Genomic DNA, 18200 nt, shown 5'->3' with positions numbered 1-18200 from the left:
ACCAGACCTGAGGGGTCTGGTATGGAATTTAGGGGGACCCCCACGTCATTTTTTTTTAAATTTTGGTTCGGGGTTCCCCTGTGGGGAATTCCCATGCCGTTTTTAACAATGAACTTCTATGTGTATTGTCGGACCTGCAATGCAATAGCTGCGAGTAGTTTTAAATGGCTTTTTTCCTTTGAAATGTCATTTTGCTGTCAGACTGTTCTAAACACGGGAAACATGCGCCCCTTTACAGGCATACTATAGACACCCCCCAGCTATGAAATTTAAAGGGATATTACACTTTTATTGTTTGACTTTAAGCATTATAAAAATCACTGCTCCTGAAAAAATGGCCGTTTTTAAAACTTTTTTTTGCATTGATCCATGTCCCCTGGGGCAGGACCCAGGTCCCCAAACACTTTTTATGACAATAACTTGCATATAAGCCTTTAAAATTAGCACTTTTGATTTCTCCCATAGACTTTTAAAGGATGTTCCGCTGCATTCGAATTTGCCGCGAACACCCCAAATTGTTCGCTGTTCGGCGAACTTGCAAACAGCCAATGTTTGAGTTGAACATGAGTTCGACTCGAACATGAGTTCAACTCGAACTCGAAGCTCATCCCTACTTGTGATGGGTGCTTTAGATGTATCCTGGTTAGTGGGGATGCAGCAATGCCCTCATGCATCATAGATATATAAAAAAAGGACCTCCATAGTGTGATAAAGTAAAAAACTTTTATTTTAAAAAACATAGGTTAAAACAAAAATGTCCCAGAAAAGTGTATGTTCCCACCCAGTAATATACTAGGGTGGGGTACCAACAGTTCCCGGCAAACAGACAGGTTAAAAATCACTGTACCCAGAGCATGTAACGAGATGTGGGATGTGACAGCCAAGCGCTGCACCTGCGTTCCACCCACTCATCTGCAAGGAAGTGACGTAGTAAGTGTGGTTCCGTTGTCCGTGCTTCGTCTCTTCACGTCCTCAGCGACGGTACCACGCCACTGCACATTGTGAGTTTTATAAAGAGAGCGTCCCGTTCTGTCCCTCCCCTCTGGATATGGGTACCAATTGCAGGCATGTACCCTTGGGAAACGATTGGTCATATATTGTGGCATAGGGGACGTTCCACAAGGACCACATTAAGAATAAAATATTTGTATTCCAGCTACCAGAAAGGCATTTTTATAGACGTCATGGTGCGCTCTCCCCTGTATTGTCATAAACTGCTCCTATACACTATATACGATTGGGGGATTTCCCCTGCTGGTCAGTAACTTGTATGACATACATCAATACCAACCAATCCTCTGAAATGTCATTATTGCCAATAGAAATTAGGAAATGCAATGAGACTGGATATAGTTGAAATTAATCCCATAAGGTAAAGAGAATAATAAAAATATAAAGTGCGATTCCAAATAAGGTTTAAGTGAACATGTTAATAACACCAATATTTAGGCATCCAGATTCACTTTACTTTGAGTACAAGGCATTGAAATATTCAGGGTATATCATTACCCATACATTGAGGAGAGTGCCAAGTGTATAAGCCAGATAACTGGCATTCACGAGGACCCCTACAAAGTAGAGAGGGGGTATCATTAATCTGCATTCCACATGTGTCATAACTGATCCGAGAAGCCCCTGCCAGGTTAGGGGGGGTCTATAGTCTGCATAATTTTATAAATCCTAACTAGCCAGACCCTCCACCTATCCCGGACTAAACCAGTGTTTGGTGAAATCAGTAAGGACTGGAGCATCAGTCCAGCCATGGTGGGTACCTTAAAAAAAAGAACCACCATACCTGGGCATCTGACCCCTATATTAAATATGCAGATATGTGTAGGGTATGTTCCTGCGTATATCATCCAAATTAGGGGCATATTCCCCTCATTCCTCCAGTGTTGTGTTTCACTAATGCAGGATGTGTGTTACTGACCAGATCATCAAGTGAAAAAAGAGGGGAGAAAGCCAAAGAAAAGAGATCTGATGCAGCCACCACATTCAATAATTGGTAGGCTACAACATAATACATTTATGATGTAAGGGTGGGAGTAAACGTGGAACAATTATAACTCCATGGAGGCACCGTCCCTAAAAAATACAAAATTCAAATTCGAAATAGAGTGAAGTGGGACTTTGAATGTGCCTCAGTGGGGTGTAAATAAAGGTTTATAACACAATTTTAAAAGAATATAGAAAAAATGTATTTGCCATCCATGGATAGGGACTCTAAAACATATTACAGTCTGAGTAAAAGTACAGTTTACTGTTTCTTTGATCCAGGGTGCGCAGGTCCTGGTGTAAGATGTCAAGGAAAATCGTAATTTTCCTTAATTTCTTCAGAGGTACCAGATTTAGCTACTGTTATAGTACAGTACAGTTTAGTTAGTTAGATTTAGGTATTACAAAAACAAAACTATATAATTTCAACAAGGACCCACAATGATTTTCTGTGGAAGTAATAAAACTTGTTCTGTGGAACAAATAAAACACTTATTCTACTCTCCTTTAAACTAATGGAGAGCCACCATTATATGAAACCTCTAAGGCATAAACCAAAAATTCCAACACCCTAACACAATTCAAGACACCATGCTTTGATGCAACATGAGTATGACATTTTTCTTTCCATGTTAGTCAAGAATTTCAGAAATCCATCTCTCTTTCTTTTATACAGTGATGGTAAAGAGTGTCATGATCCAGAGTCAGGCTCAGAGGCCAGTGGCTGTAGCAGTAGAGAGCTTTACACAGTAGTTATCTGGATGAATACACAAGCTGATCCCCCTAGCAGATGGTGCAGGGTCCAGGCACTAATAGCCTTATCTGAGCTTCTGATGCTGGAGATGGTGGAGATGGGTTTCACTGCATCCTTCTGGATTTCCCCAGCAGGAAGTGGGAAACAGGTAGCAGATAAGGAGATAGGGAAAAAAAACAGAAGTATAGTTAACAAACAAGCCAAAAAATCTGTAATGAGTAGTGGCTGGATAGGATCATGAGGAAGCACAGGCTATGAACAAATCAATGATCGATAATGAGTGGTAGCAAAAAGAATGACAGTAGCAGATGTACAAAGGAGCAAGATTTAGGCTGGAAATAGCACAATAACCTTGCAAACAGGAAGGGCATGGCTGAAATAGGAAGTTCATGGGAGGAGAAAAGAGTTCAAGGTTTACCAGAAACAAGATGTAAAGTGAGGTTGTCCAAAGAAACAGGAAGAGAGTTGTCCAGCATCTCAGGTGGCACACCAAGAAGACCCACAACCGGACACTGCAGAGGCCCCAGGTTCAGATCCAGAAACCTCTAATGGAACTCTGTTGTCAATCTTGGGACATGAATGTTCTCCTCAGGTTCCCAGGAGTTTTCTTCTGGTTTATATCACATTGAAACAGATGTTGTCATTTGTTCCTAAAGATTCTGGAATCAATAATTATTTTGAGAACAAATTATTTTTTATCTTTTACACCTTTGGATGAAGGGGGAGTGGGAGAATTCTTCCACAAAAAAATATTTTCATGAAATGGTTTGTGTAGTTATGTGTGAAAAAAAGCATGAATATTATACTGTCAGCAAGTTTTAGGCAAAAGGTGACTGGATTGATTTCAGCAGAAATCTGAAAAGGTCCCATAAATGTTTGACCCAACTTTGCAGGTGGAACATAAACTTTCAATTTTCTTGGTAGATAGACAAACTTTAACCAACATGAAAACTAGAGAGTGATCTGCATTGTCTGTCAGCTGCTTTTTTGTAAGCCTCCTTCAAAGCAGCAATCAATTTGTCCTGAATTTCCTGTAAGGGTAAATTCACACTGTAATGGTTAGCTACTGGAGTGCTTTATTGCTCCATCAGCTGTCTGTTGCCAGCTGTGGTAGGAGGAAGTGTGGTGAGTGATTCAGAGCCTCTCACAGCTCCCTTTTTTGTTTTTTACAAACTTTATTTGAAGTTTACACTTATTCATGGCGCTGTACAGCAGCACAATACATTGCACTGCCGTAGAGTACCATGGGATTCTGTACAGTGCCCTACGATAAAATGTAGCCTGTCTGCATTTTATCACAGCCCTATGCAGCAGAGTCCTAGTGTGTGTTGCAGTGTGAATGGGACACATAATGTAGGAAACAACTGTTTTGTGCGTGTCCTGGCAGTGACAGATATTTTACAATGCACTAAAATGCCTGTCACTGCACACTGTGTGAATTCAGCCTAACATAGTTAATCTGTTGAAAACAGCAGAATTGGAGTTGAGATTGGGACATTAGGTATAAAAACTAGATGATAACCAGCATTAAAAAAAAGGACTTTAAGACGTGCTTAGAATCCTTATAAGCAAATCCTGGAAGATGATCAACCAAGTCATCCTGAAGATAGCTAAGTCTGGCTATTAGATTGAGGATGAAAAGTAGAGAACAAGTCGATTAAAGTCTAATGGGGCGTACACACGGTCGGACTTTTCGTCTACAAAAGTCCAACGTACGCCGACGGTCTAAAGCTGGCTGGTAATCCGATCGTGTGTGGGCTTCTTCGGACTTTCAGCTGACTTTTTCAGCCTCAAATCCGACGGACTTTAGATTTGAAACATGCTTCAAATCTTTACGTCGTAACTACGACGGACCCCGAAATCCGCTCGTCTGTATGCTAGTCCGACGGACAAAAAAACGACGCATGCTCATAAGCAAAAACTAAACGGAAGCACTCGGTCTAGTAAAACTAGTGTTCGTATTGTAGGTAGCACATTCCTCACGCTGCAAAATCTGTGATCGTTGAATGCTGCGCATTTAATGTCTTCTTTACGAATGCTATAAAGAACGAAGATGTTTTGCTGTTCATATTCAAACAGAGTTCTCCCAAACAGATTTCTGGATTCTTTTTCTCTTTGATCTCATGAATGACATGGTATGCTTTTTCAAAACAATGTTTCCATACTAATAATACTTTTCAAATTTTTTTTTTTTTTGGTGGAGTCATCTTTTCTTGTAATTTTTATCCAGATATTTATTTTATGATTGTTGTGGAACTTTTTTTCTGTTTATCTATAATTTTTTTTGTAAAGTTACCACAGGGAACCCATTTTTATATATATTTGTTAATTTTTTTTTTAATGTTTGTAAAGTTACCACAAAGAACCCTTTATAATTTTTGTTTTTATAGTGATTTGTTATTTTTTTTATATAAAGTTAACCCAAGGAACCGTTTTTGGTTATGTATCTTTTTTTTTTTAAATACTTACCACTCGAACATTATTAACATTATTTTAATCTATTTTTGGTGTGTTTTTGCAAAATCAATGAGATTGTTGTCCCTTGTTAATTTAAAACATTGTGTCTAAAATCTATGATTTAAAATAAAAAACCTAAACTCAAAAAAGATCCATTTATTTATGGTCTAAATAAAATAAAGAGGAAGTCAACGCTGGAAAAAGTATGTGTACAAGAAAATGGGGATCTTGAGGAGTCCATATAAGAGGGAGCACAATCTGGTCCAAGAATCCCAGAGATCAACAGCACCAGCAGATGATATAGATGTCCCCAGACTGTGGTACTACAACAGCCTGCGTCTTCTGTCAGACCAGACTGAACCCAAGTCATCACTTTCTTCTCTTCCCTGCAGCCTTTCCTCCACGCTGCCCTGCAGCCTTCCCTGCAGCCTTCCCTGTAGCCTTCTTTCGAGGCTGTGGCTCTGGTGTTTCAGTTGTGGCAGGAGGAGGAGGAGGAGGGGGGGCTGCCTCATGTAGTTGGGTGTTTCATGTTAGCGTGTCCTGCAGCCCCTTCTGGATTGTTTCCCCAAATAGTCGCTCACAAATGAGGCGCTGCTCCCAATCCATTTGAAGAAGCCTGCTGGCTAAGTAGCAGCCATAGGACTCTTCCGCTTCGGGGGGGCTCTTTAAAAAACGGGTGGCCTCTTGCATGAGGCGCAGGGATGCCTCCTGTGTGACCGTTCCCTTCCTGGCCCTTTTTTTGGGAAGGTGGAGGGGAGGCACTTGGGATTCGGTCAGGCTCCTACTGGGCCCAGCCACCTCACTTGGCCCAGCCACCTCACTTGGCCCAGCCACCTCACTGGGAGCAGCCACCTCCTGCCTGACACTGGGCCCAGCCTCCTCCAGGATGATGGTGAATCCGGCCTCCTCCAGGCTGTCCATGGGCCCGGTCTCCTCCTGCCTGCCACTTTCCCCACATTCCTCCTGGATGGACTTATCCTGTGTATAAAAAAAGGACAATAGTTTTAGTATATTTTTTTGGGTTCATCAATGACACACAGTTTGCTTCTCATGACTAGCAAATTCAATGTGAATACATCTCTTTAATAAAAGAGTCTAATCAGACACCCTAATTATTTCAAGCAGGTGCCAAACATATTTAGCCACTACTGTCAATTTATATGTATACACAATTTTGAGGGCAAAATTATTTTAGACAATTATAACATCCAGTTAACATCATTAATATTAGTACAGTAAATATTTGTTAAAATAATTTACCTGACTCCAGATGGTCATATCCGGTTCATCCAGGATGGAAGACCCAGCTTGCTCCTCATCAGCCTCTGCTGGGGTGGAGGGAAGGGTGGAGGGAAGGGTGGAGGGAAGGGTTGAAAGTGATGCCCTGGCTTCAGTCTGGTCATCAAGAAAACGGAGTTGATTGTAGTACCACAGCCTGGGTACATAAACATCATCTGATGATGCTCCTGATCTCATTGATTCCTGGATCTTCTTATGTTCCCTCTTATACATGTTCCTCAAGACCCCCCTGCGTCGCCCGCCCCTGACGTTCGATTTTAACTCATGTTCTCCGCCCCTTAATTCTACGCACAGAACGTACGTACGACACGTGCGCAAGGCCCCTCTTTATACACTACGCATGTGTGAAACTCCGCCTGCGTCGCCCGCCCCTGACGTTCGATTTTAACTCATGTTCTCCGCCCATTTTTAGTTACGGCGCGTAGTGGGGTGAATAATGGCGGAGACACATGACATGTTGACTACCTCAGGTAGCGAAAAAAGCCCGGAGGCTGGAACGTCAAGATCTGTGAGGCCTAGATTTAAGGCCTCCAATATGTCCTTTGAAGAGATGGTGGAGATGGTGGCCATTCTTCAAAAAAAGGACTATGATGGGAAGTGTGGGCCGTACGCCCGGCCAAATTTGCGCAAGGCCAAAATAATGGCGAAGGTGGTGGACACTTTACAGGCTTCTTTTGGGGTACAGCGCTCCAAGGATCAAATTAGAAAAAGATGGTCTGACCTGAAACTCAGGGAGCCGGATCAGTTCAGACGGATCCGTAAAGTGTTGCAAAAAAGTAAGTACCTGTGTTTTCATCTTGTGTTGATTACCTCGTATACCGCTCCATGTGCTTTTCATTCCTATACGATTGTTTGCATCGTTTGAAACGATCTTTTAATAAACATCGTTACATATCTATATATAATATATACATACTGTATATATCTCTCTCTATATATATATATACACATATATATATATATATATATATATATATATATATATATATATATATATATATATATATATATATATATATATATGTGTGTGTGTATATATATATATATGTATATATATATATATATATGTGTGTGTATATATATATATATATATATATATATATATATATATATGTATGGATATATGTATGTATATAGATATATAGGTAGATATATCGATAGATATAGAATTTTTTTCTTTTTTTTTAATTAAATTAATATCTATTTTTAGATTTAGATTTTGTTTGAGATTGAAGATTTATATTTAGTTATAGATATATAGAGAGAGAGAGATCCAAAGATTTTTTTAAATATTTTGATATTGATATCTAGATATCAAGATATCTATCCATCTTGATATGTCTTTAGAAATTAAAATCTTGAAGTCTACTAGGAACTCTACACAAACAGACAATTTGTACACCACTTCACTACAAATGTTTGAAGATTAGTATGTACTAAAATATCTGTGTGCTAAGTATATTAATTTTTTGCTTCACATAGGGGAAAAATCACTCAGCCAACAAGACGAACCCAGTCCCCCCCAGCAAAAGAACATACTTGGGAAATCAGCCCAAGCCCCACTGAGGATGTGGAGGAAGGAGAGGTGGGCGACATGGGCACCCCACCAGGTGAGTGTCTGACACACCAGCTTACGGTAATCTATGCATGGCTGCCTTTTATTTTATGTAATTTTTCTACTCTATTTTAGGTGATCTGGTTGTGCTTGAGTCAAGCAACAGCGCCACCCCCGAGTATGTTCATGAAGTATGCGACATGGGCACCCCACCAGGTCAGTGTCTGAGACACCAGCTTTATGGTAAGGTAAACTATGTGTGCATATTTCTAAACATATTTTTTTTTTTCATTCCACTTTAGGTCCAAGTGACTATTTCACCACAGACAGTGCCCAACGGCTAATTGCTCAAATAATGGCCTGGAATGGGGAGATCGATCAAATGCGGAATCGGCTGGATCGTATGCAGCAGGAAATGAAGGACATGATTGATGTTTTGGGTCGAATCTAAATGCCCTTTTTTAAACCCCAAAACATCGATCATGTCCTTCATTTCCTGGTTTGCTGACCCCATTCTGGGCCTTCTCTTTATTATTTTCTGTTAAATGATATGCCTGTTTAACAACATTTAAAAAAGGAGGCCTATTTTTCAAAAAAAACAAAAAAATAAAAAAAAAAAGGATTTGAAAAAAGACAAAAAAAAAAAAAAAAGGATTTTAAAAAACAACAACAAAAAAAAAAAAAGGATTTGAAAAAAGACAAAAAAAAAAAAAAAGGATTTTAAAAAACAACAACAAAAAAAAAAAGGATTTGAAAAAAGACAAAAAAAAAAAAAAAAGGATTTGAAAAAAGACAAAAAAAAAAAAAAAAAGGATTTGAAAAAAGACAAAAAAAAAAGGATTTTAAAAAACACCAAAAAAAAAAGGCCTGTTTGCTAAAATCAAAATGCCCAACAAATTTTATTTTTGATTATCTAAAAATATTTAACTCTAATTATATTATTCTAAATTTATATCTTTATATTTTTGGCTAGGAACATTTTATACTAAATGCATAACTGAATGGATACCAAAGATTAAAAACATCTGCTTAGAATTAAATAAATGTGTGGTTTGTTATTTCAATGCTCAGTATCAGTTTGTTTATAAATTTCAAAAAAGTGGTTTACAGTGGCAATGGAGCTTATTTAGAAATTTACAAGGAAAATACAGTTGGCACTACAACTGCTCGACCATAACCTAGGAGAAAGCCCAAAAGAAAGGCAAGCAATAAATATAATTCAAGATTTCATCAAGATTGTTTTTATTTTAAATCTTTAGATATCCTGGCCCATTGCAATGGCCCCCCTACCCATAAAATAATTAACATATTGCTGTCTAACTTGACGGGCACTTTGGGGGGCCAAGCCAGTATGGACAGTATCCAGGCCCGTAAGATTATCAACGATAAGTCTGGCCTCAGGCCCAACTGGCACCATATAATTTTGAGAATGTTTGTTTAAAAAGTTGTGCAGGATGCAGCACGATAAAATGATAAAATTAAGTTTGTATTCCGCCAAATTAATGGAGGTTTGAAACAGGCGGAACCGGCTGGCCAGAATCCCAAACGCATTCTCAACCACTCTTCTAGCTCTGGCCAGCCGGAAATTAGAAACCCTCCTCTCCGGGGTGAGGGTTCTTTGGGGGAATGGCCTCATGAGGTGCTTGCTCAGAGCGAAGGCTTCATCGGCAATGAAGACAAAGGGGAGTCCTTCCACGTTATCCGCATCAGGTGGCAATCCCAGGCCACTACTCTGGAGACGCTGGCAGAACTCCGTTTGGGCAAATACTCCTCCATCCGACATCCGGCCATTCTTCCCCACGTCCACATATAGAAATTCATAGTGTGCCGACACCACCGCCATTAAAACTATACTGTGGAACCCCTTATAATTAAAATAGTATGACCCCGAATGGGGTGGTGGCACAATGTGGACATGTTTCCCATCTATAGCCCCTCCACAATTGGGAAAGTCCCAACGGGTGGCAAAATGGGATGCCACAGTCTGCCATTCCTGTGGCGTTGAAGGAAACTGGGGAATCAAACAAGAAAACAAAAATCAGTAATTTTGAATCGAACATGGCAAGAAAATTATACAATTAAAAACATTATTCCACAGCATCAGTATAACATTAAATAATGTATATCTTCTGGAAGAAAGAATATTGAAAGGCACACTTATCAGATTGCTCACCCCCTCTGATGGAACATTGATTACATTTTAGGGGGTGGTGAAATTACCAAAAAATATTAATTTTAGGACACACAGGGATTTATGGACTAAAAAGGCTACAAGACTGCAGTTGTTCCACTCTGCAAGTGCAGTTGCTCCCCAGCTTTAAATAAATGAGGTAAGGTAAAAAGGCTTTCATGTTGCAAGGAGTACACAACCACATGCAAGGGCAATTAATGAAAACACTTTGTGGCTTGTATATGATTTGATGATGGAAATCAGCAGAGCTTCTGCTCATTTACTAAAGCACTGGAGCAAATGCACTTGTAGAGTGCACATGCATTTTGCAAAGTGCAACATATATTTGCTTTTTAAAAATCAACACCACAGAAGATTCTAGCAAATTATTAGGGGGGGGGTTGAAATCAAGCTAATTATAAGCACACTATTTGGATAGAGTTTAGGGGAAACAAAATACAATGCACCTGACTAAATACATTCAAACTGAGAAGACAAGGTGAATATGTGACCAGCATTGTATGCTGGAGAGGTTATTGAAGGCAAATATACATGCATGACAAAAAAGAACATGAAACAAATCAAGCATGCGTGAGAAGAAAAAGGGGACATTCACACTATATTACAATGATGGTAAGTAGTGTTTGAGCTAAGAAATACATTACATTATCAAAGAATAAATAAAAGAACATGTGATGCTAATAAAAGAAAAAATTCTTACCTTAATATAGTCCTTCTGCAGGACCTGGATGATGGCAGAACAGGTCTCTGGGATAATGATCCCCAGAGCCTGGGGGGAGATGCCTGTCGAGAACTTGAGGTCCTGCAGGCTTCTCCCCGTCGCCAAGTACCGCAACGTGGCAACTAGCCTCTGCTCCGGAGTGATGGCTTGCCTCATGCAGGTATCCTGCCTGCTGATATAGGGGGTCAGCAAAGCCACCAAACGATCAAAAACGGGGTCCGTGATCCGGAGAAAGTTCCTGAAATCCTCAGGATTATTCTCACGGATCTCACGGAGCAATGGCATGTGACAGAACTGGTCACGCTGGAGCAACCAATTCTTGGTCCATGAACTCCTCCTCGCCCTGTTCATGGACTGGTCTTGGTCTGAAGAATAAACTACAGCACCAAGCACATACAATGCACGAGCTCGACGACGAGTACGTACAGGTAACATGGCTTCAAAACGGTCAGCTGGTCAGAACGCACTTAACAGAACACACTGAAGAACAGCAAGGCCTGTGAAGAACGACCTGAAAATCAGGAACGAGCGGACAATAAAACAAAGATTTCTCAATGCCAACTGACCAAAAGCACTGAAAAGCAGATACAAACCTCACAAGCACAGACTGAACAACAGTTAAAACGAACTGAAAAATACGAGTCTCACAAGCGCGAATCGTCTCTCACCAAACTTCTACTAACACGAGATAAACACGAGATTAGCAGAAGGAGCCCAAAGGGTGTCGTACGGGCTATTGAACTTCCGTTTTATAGTCTCGCCGGACTTGATGTACGTCACCGCGTACTAGGCTGTCAAACTTTTGTGTGGTCGTGTGTAGGCAAGTCCGTTCGTTAGAAAGTCTGCCGCAAGTCCGCCGAAAGTCCGCAGGAAGTCTGTCGGACCGGCTGTCGGACTTTTGTAGATGAAAAGTCCGACCGTGTGTACGCGGCATAAGTTTACTTTAAAAAAAAAAAAAAAGTTGGTATCAAAATCCAGTAAGGTCGTATAAAATATTCCTTCAGAGGCTTGTTGAGGTGCTGACAATGTCCAGGCACACTGTTCAATTAATGGAGGTCTTGCCCGAAAGGTTGAACCATTATGGTCAGCAACATTTGATAAATACAGTACAATTATGTTTCAGGGAATCAAACAGCCTGATTCCCTCAAATTGCATTACTGTCTATTCTCCCAGGTCCTGTGAAAATTGCAAAGGAAGGTCTTTTACACTATTTTTTTATGCCTGCTAGAGCAATTATACCAAAATATTGGAAGTCATCTTCCTCACCTACTTTGAGGGTGTGTTTGGATGAACTGCAATACCTATATTATGTCAATAAGAATAAAGGAATTATCAGCTACTTTATATGATAATTAGGCAAAATTGTTGGATGTGTCTTTCTCATGAAGATCATTCTGCACAACTTCTAAATCTAGGGAACTGTGCTAAATGTGGGCTGCCTTTGGAAGCAGTGCTTATTGGGGGTGGTTGGGGCATGGTGGGGGGCATCACTTTTGTGGGGGAATCATACATTTTTTTTATTTTCTTTCTATATGGAAAGATCTGATGGATAGTAGAAGTTATAATTTGCTCATTTAGGCTGCATGGAGGCATCAATTGCTGATAGAAACATTGTTTATATTGGTCTTAAGATGGGTTAATTGCATTTAAAGATATTTTGTGAGAGAATGTAAAAACATATGTTTGAAAATGTAATTAAAAAATGTAATAAAGAAAAAAAAATCAGCACAAGGGATACTGTATACAATATATCTTACCGTCAGTATGATGTATCCCTTAGACCCCTTTCACACTGAGGCATTTTTTTCAGGTGCTAAAGGGCTAAAGAAAGCGCCTGTAAGGCTGCTGTGTCTTGATTTAACAGAAGTCTTCTTCTTCCAATGCCCCCCTTCCTTTCACCCTGCCCCTGTTGCTGTAACCTTCAAGTGTGGCAGAGTTTAATAGAACTGAGGTAGCTCTAACGGACACTCATCATAATACTTGACTATGCCTACAATTTCATTACAGCTCCTCTATTTGTAGAAGCCAAAATTACAGCTTCTATAAATAAAACATAATCATTAAATGGTGGGAGGGCAGATGATTGAAAGATCTGCCCCCCTTCATTCATAGATTATGAGGTCAGAGTAGGCGAGACTAAAGAGCAGAATGTCTCTAATCCTCTTAAATTAGGTGATAGGTCAGTTTTCTCTGAAATAAGATAGAAAAGGCAGAAACCAGACTTTTGGTAGTGCTGAAAGCCAACACTGGTCCAAAAGATTGAAGATACAGCATTGTAAAATGTGCCAGAAGCGGGACTGTTTTAATCAGGGACAACAGGCCTAAACTGTGTGTTCTTAAATCTCATTATATTTAAGGGCATAAGGGGTTGCAGTGAATACGATTGTGAATTGGTTTAGGGGCAGACTGTTCTTGCACAAATTTTTTTAAACAATGAAAAAAAAAAAAGGGAAAATACTGAGGCATTAGATATTAATCATTTATTTTGGACAGTCTTTAAAATGAGTTTTGGATGTATAGATCTGTAAATAAGGTCAAGGCACATAAGAAATTTACCCCAGCACTGAATTCATAGAAATGAAACACTGTTTTTTAAGTGGATGTAAACAGGGTTGCTCTTAGAAATCAATGGGCCCCATACAACCTAACTGACAGGGCCCACCTAAAATATTAAAATTATATTTTCACTAAAAATACACTAAAATCAATATTGACAGACATAAACACAAAATAACTGACAACATTCCTGCTAAATATAAAAGATAAAACTGTACTCAGTTAATAAATAAAGCTCTTTATGTGAATGAGGCCTCGGGGCTCATTCACATGGGTGCTGTGGCATGTACAATGTGTGAATCAGGTTTTTTATTTTTTTTTTATGGGGCTGGAGCTATATGTAGGCAGCTTATGTTACACTGTGGGGACACAACAGCTGTACAAACACAGCCACAGGTATTAAATTGACAGGAATGTAGATGCACACATACAGCCTCAAACACAGCAGTGTGCATTTGGGGCCACTCACTATTTATTATAGCAAAATTTAAAAAATATTGTTTTTTTTTTCAAAATTGTCAGTCTTTTTTAGTTTATAGCGCAAAAAATAAAAAACGCAGAGGTGATCAAACACCACCACAAAAGAAAGCAATTGTCAGTTAAAGTGACGCAGTGCTGTTGCACATAATTGTGAAGTGGAAAAAAATTATAAATGTTTTTCATTTTTTTTACAAATAAATATCTGAAAAGTGTGGTGTGCATTTGTATTCAGCCTCTTTACTCTGATACCCCTAACTAAAATCTAGTGGAACCAATTGCCTTCAGAAGTCACCTAATTAGTAACTAGAGTCCACTTCTGTGTAATTGAATTTCAATATAAATACAGCTGTTCTGTGAAGCCCTCAGAGGTTTGTTAGAGAACCTAAGAAAACAAACCGCATCGTGAAGGCCAAGGAACACACCAGACAGGTCAGGGATAATTTGTGAAGAAGTTTAAAGCAGGGTTAGGTTATAAAAAAATTTAGAAACAAATATATACCTCAACGTGGGATTTTTAAGGCAATGTAGTAAAGAAAAAATTATATTTAGATAAAAGAATAATTTATTGATACATAGAAAATATATAACATATAAAAATACTTTAGTGATTATGCGATTAGAAAATCGTCAAATGACATGAAATAAGCAGGGAGCTGAAGCTCCTACATCGTGATACATCCTGCTACAAGATACAATCACCACCTAAAACGATGCAATGGCGTCAAGTAGCGATATTCCAATGCGTTTCAACTTATAATATCAAAAAAGTCTTCCTCAGGGAAAGATTGCATCACGTTCTAGAGTTTCAAAGAATAGCAATGTTACATACCATATATATATCACATATATGCCATTAATCACATACATTAAGTAAATGCAACTTACATTTTCCGTGTAGCTGCAGGAAAGATGCATTCCCAGTGCTAAAAGGGGAATGGGTGTCCATTATTTGTTGCCCATGCTGTCCAAAATTCTCTACAGGATGACAGGATGAATTTTAAAAGAACCAATTATAGGCAGCCAATAGGTAGATTTACTGAAAAAACAACAATAAGTTGGGCAAGATTCTTTCAGAGACCAGTATTCTCCGAGGCTTTATGATTAGAGCTTATATAGAGTTACCTTCTGGTAGTATGGTTGAATATCGGTCTTATAGAAAAGCAGGGAAGCCTGTGGCAACGAGCCTGGGTTGTAGAGTACCTCTCAGTTGGAAGCCGAATGGGTAAATGCTGCCATAAGCCGTCCCTGGCGTCCTAATAAAGGGGTGTGGGCGTGGCAAAGCTCTGGGCGTTGCATCTCCATAGCGATGCTCCACCGCAAATTGGTGCAACTATGGGAGGCGCGGTGCCGACAAAGCCGCGTCCCACCCCTCAGGCACCGCACCTCCCATAGTTGCACCAATTTGCGGTGGAGCATCGCTATGGAGATGCAACGCCCAGAGCTTTGCCACGCCCACACCCCTTTATTAGGATGCCAGGGACGGCTTATGGCAGCATTTACCCATTCGGCGGAAGCCAGCCGAAATGTAACGTGGGGCAAATGACCCACTACTGAACAAAAAAATTAGAGAATTAATAAATTCATGCTCCATAGTCTGGTAAGACAAGGTGCACCGATAAAAAGGGAAAGAGATAGGAAAGGCAATGAGGATCACTATATCAACTTGGGAAGTTGCATTCAAAAACCAATAAGGACAACACCATTGGGGATTATTTGGATTCCCTGTGCGGGATGCCTGAACCCTTTAAGCGTTCTATATCTCCCTTTGCTTCCACCTTGGAAGCGTGGGAGAAAAGGACCTATTAGGACTAATGACCACCGACACAGTAGGGAACCCCCGGCCCAGAGTAATGGTCGGAGTCCAGAGGTATACAGGCCACGGTATTTTTAGCGTGGCCCCCCTGTGCCGGGTAGGGATAAAAGGACAGAGAGGACAACCTTGCATCGAAACCTGTAACCTTAGCACTGGGAAGCAATTATAGGAGTTGTTCTCATTAAAATGCATTGATAATGACAGCACATATATAGCAACCATGTCAATTAATGAAACATCATGGGTTAAAAATAATAATAATAATATAAAGTAGAAGAAACTCTCCCAAAAAAATTCCATCTTAGACTAAGTATATGCCTAATATCTTAGTGGTTATGGCTGGGGGTCCCCCACTAGGGGTCCCATGAGAGGAACCATGCTACTTGAATGTAGCAGAGAATATGGCCCTTAGAGTAACTATCTTGGGTGCACGGGGAACCCAAAAGTAATAGTTAAAAAGGGGTCGAAACATGCATAATGAAGCAATGAAGTGCAATATATGTTTGTAATTCATTTTTAGTCCGTTTTCCCAGAGCTAAAGCCCTCCAGAAAGGGTCTGAAGCTTTCAGTTTCATTTAACCTAGGGGGCAAGGTGACGCAGGGAGAAACTCTCCCCATTGGGGAAGGCCAGCGTGGTCCTTCTACCGATAACTTTGCACTGAGCACAAGATCCGCATGAGTAGGTACCCCATGTTTTGCATTGCCTTTATATTCACTTTGGGTCAATAAGTTCCCTATCGAGCCTGATTTTCTGTATGTAATTTGTGGTTTGGAGCTAATCAGCCCTTTCAGAATGGGATCACCAGTGAGGATAGGCCAATACTTGGAGATTATTTTATTGATCCTTTGATGTTCGTTAGAAAACCTCATTATAATCCTAGTAGAGCTATCCTCCTTGGTGGACTTTTTAGAAAATATTAAATCTCTTCTATTGGTCAGCTTGACCCGATTAAAGGCCTTTTTGAGAGATGATTTTGTATAACCCCTGGTCATAAGTCTGATGGTAAGTTGGTCTGCCTCTTTGTGAAATTCTTCATCGGTGCTACAGTTTCTTCTAAGACGAAGAAACTGGCTATACGGAATAGATCTTTTTAAAGGATCCAGATGGAAACTATCCGCTTGCAACAATGTGTTGCCTGCTGTTTCTTTTCTATAGAGTCTACTGGATAATCCACCACAGGGATCCTTGGAGATAGTAACATCCAAGAAATTCACCTCATGGACATCAGATGTCATCATGAAGAGGAGATTGAAACTGTTGTTGTTCATGACTTTTAAACAATCTTTCAGTTGCTCCTGGGGGCCATCCCAGATGATGAAGAGATCATCTATGTATCTCTGCCACATACAGATGTGGTGAGTATACATAGATGCTGATTTCCCCTGTAGGAGGTCCTTCTCCCACTCCCCCAGGTACAGGTTGGCATATGAGGGTGCACAGCAGGTCTCCATAGCCACCCCCTGTACCTGGAGGTAGTAGGAGCCCTTAAACAAAAAGGTATTATGTCTGAGGATATATTCCAACATTAACAAAATGAAAGCATTGAATTTCCAGACTGTGGTTGCCCTTTGTTTCAGAACCCGTTCGATGGCTGCAATACCGAGATCGTGTGGGATACTATTATAGAGGGATTCCACATCTATTGTAACAAGTATGGCCGAGCTGGGGATGGTTAAGTTGTCCAAGATTTGTAATCAGGGCTTTTTTTCAGGGGGAACTTGGTGGAACTCAGTTCCACCACCTCTGGCTCAGACCCTTTGGTGCCTGCTCACCGCAATCACTTGTAAACACAGAAGTCTGGTTTCTGTGTTTACAAGTGACAGCTCTGCACTCTGTGTGTAACCCCCATGAACTCGGCACTCTTTATGTAATGCAATCTTGATATTTAATGCCCCTTTAAGACCCTTCTACTGTTTGTGAAATATGTGTGTGTGGGAAGGGGTTTTGGGGGGTCGTGGTTGAGTTCCAGCACCTATTGTTTGAGAAAAAAAGCCCTGTTTGTAATAAACGTATTGTGTCTCTTGTATATGAAGATAGGGCCATAACATGAGGTCTCAGATATTGGTCTATGATTTGACTGATTCCCTCTGTAATGGAACAATTTCCGAAGATAATCGGTCTCCATGGAGGATCATTGAGCTTTTTGTGCACCTTCGGTAGTGCATAGAAGGTGGGCTGGCGTGGATGCCGAGTACGTATGAAATCCCACATATCCCTATCTATTACCCCCTCATTTAGGGATTCGTCCACTAAGGAGAAAAATTCCTGATTGAATTTATCCACCGTAGCAGGGGAAATTTTTTTATAACATTTGGTGTTATTAAGTATATTGAAACACATTTTTTTCATATTTAGCATTGTCCATGAGGACAATGTT

This window comes from Aquarana catesbeiana, linkage group LG09, assembly GCF_042186555.1.
Source record: "Aquarana catesbeiana isolate 2022-GZ linkage group LG09, ASM4218655v1, whole genome shotgun sequence".
Taxonomy (NCBI): domain Eukaryota; kingdom Metazoa; phylum Chordata; class Amphibia; order Anura; family Ranidae; genus Aquarana; species Aquarana catesbeiana.
This window is presented reverse-complemented; position numbering follows the sequence as displayed.